Source organism: Atta colombica, unplaced genomic scaffold (assembly GCF_001594045.1).
Source record: "Atta colombica isolate Treedump-2 unplaced genomic scaffold, Acol1.0 scaffold100, whole genome shotgun sequence".
NCBI lineage: Eukaryota > Metazoa > Arthropoda > Insecta > Hymenoptera > Formicidae > Atta > Atta colombica.
Genome location: NW_017259185.1, coordinates 1847254 through 1849287, shown reverse-complemented (window position 1 = coordinate 1849287; position 2034 = coordinate 1847254). Strand labels below are relative to the sequence as shown.

At 27.8% G+C, this 2034-nt stretch overlaps 1 protein-coding gene across 1 annotated transcript in view; it reads left to right on the top strand.

The window, feature by feature from the left end:
- Nucleotides 1–2034, top strand: part of LOC108685189 (sensory neuron membrane protein 1-like) — an 11184-nt gene that overhangs the window by 6030 nt on the left and 3120 nt on the right. The window lies entirely within an intron of this gene.

Below are 2034 nucleotides of genomic sequence, written 5' to 3'. Positions count from 1 at the left end.
TTTCTATTATAGATATAAAGATTATGAGAAATTTAGTATGGGACATTATTTTTCAATTTATGTATGTTAGTTGTAAAATATATCTTACTGTAAATATTGTTTAATAGTTTAGATTTTCTAGTATTATATAAAGTTTAGCACAATTTCACAACATATTGTTATTTTAATTTAAAAAATTACATTTTTCTAGTAAAAAATTTTTTTTTTAATTTTCTACTAAAAGAATACCAATATTATTTTGGACTGTATATTTCTTAACAAAAAACTAAAACACAACTTTAAAAATATATATAAACTAGGAAATATCTGTCAAATGATATAGCAATTTTTATAACATTATTTGAAATTTTGCAATAATTATCTGTTTTGTAATAGAAACAAAAATCTGAATATCTGAGAAATAAGGAGATATTTTTTTAGGAGGCCTATGTCAGTACAAATGACTTTCCTCTGCTACTTGAAATTATATACTACTTAAAATTATGTTGAGCAAACATGTTATGTACTTAAAATTTGCCTATTTTGTTCTTTTCTCTACTACTGCTACTTAAAACATATCTGTTTTGGATATTGCAAATTTTGTATTTCAAAGATTTATATATATATATTCTTTTTAAAGAAGCAAGGTGTCATCTTTTTAAGAACATAGAGTAATATCTTTCATTTTCACATCTTATTTTTTATATATAATTACTTTAATCGTTTTTTTCAGCGGGTAAACACAAAGAAACACAAATATTGTATAGGAAAAGTCTATTTAAGCTTTTTCATATAGCTATTTTTATTCGATAAATCAAAAGCTGCTGATCGCGCAGTCGCAATCGCACCGATGTCGTCGAATCACAGTCAATGGACAAACAAAGATGTGCATGTAAGTATGTATGTGCATATGTGTATGTAAGAATGTGTGAATATGAGAACAATTCCAGGGGAGCGGGTAGTTCGCCAATGAGAATTGCTGAGGAGGACCGACAAGAAGACGTCTGAGATCAGAGCGCAAGAATCAACGAACATCAACGAAAGTGAACATTCGCATCGACCTTTTTGTAGAAGAATTTCTCCAGGTGTGCTTCACAGAAGCTTCACGAAGACAGAATTTTAAGAAAAAGGAAGCACGAAATCTAAAATTTCTTGATTTAAAAAATCTCGAATTTAAAAATTTGTAAATTCTAAAAACAGGATCACGTGATAAATTTAAAGATCAAAAATTTCGTATTTACTTCGAAAATCGAATTATTTGGAACAAATTATGTTGTCGAATTATTTGGATCAAATTATTCGATATTTTATAAACATTAAAATTTTATTAATGTAAAAATTCTAAATGATCTATAAAAAAATAGGAATTTATTAAGTCTGAAGGCTTAGAATTTTGTTAAGTTTAGAATTCGTTGATTTTGTCAATTTTAAAAGTCAAGTTTCTATCAAATTTGATGAACGAAAAATTTCGGAAATTAAGATATCGATGCAAAGAATGAGCATTTTTCAAGAAAGATTGGGAAATAACATGCGTCATGTTACATTGAATAGACAATGCAAGACATAATCCGAATCTGAAGCGTTAATTATCCTTTTTTTACGATCGGAAAAATTCTCACCATTGTGCTACATGTTATTGACGAATACAAGGTGCTAACCTGCTGTCAAAATCTTTCCAAGATAGGAAATGTAATTCAATTCGCGCGGTGTGTTCTCAGATTAATATGGTGTCTGTGAAAACATTAGGACTTGCAGGCTCCTGTACGTTTTCCATTGGGCTTATCAGTTATACTTTGGGATTTCCTTCTATGCTAAAGTCGCAAGTTAAATCTGTAAGTAGTGATTGATACATCATATCGTCAATCTGTCAACCTCTGTTCGAAATACTGAAATCAGAACTGTGAGAAAGATATTTCTTTCAATATTGGATTACTACGAATTTAGCTTGAAGCTGTGAATATTTTCATAATAAAATCTTTTCCAATTAATTTTGCTATGTAGAATATATATTTTTATTTGAAAATTATTAATAATAATTTTTAACTTAATAATTAT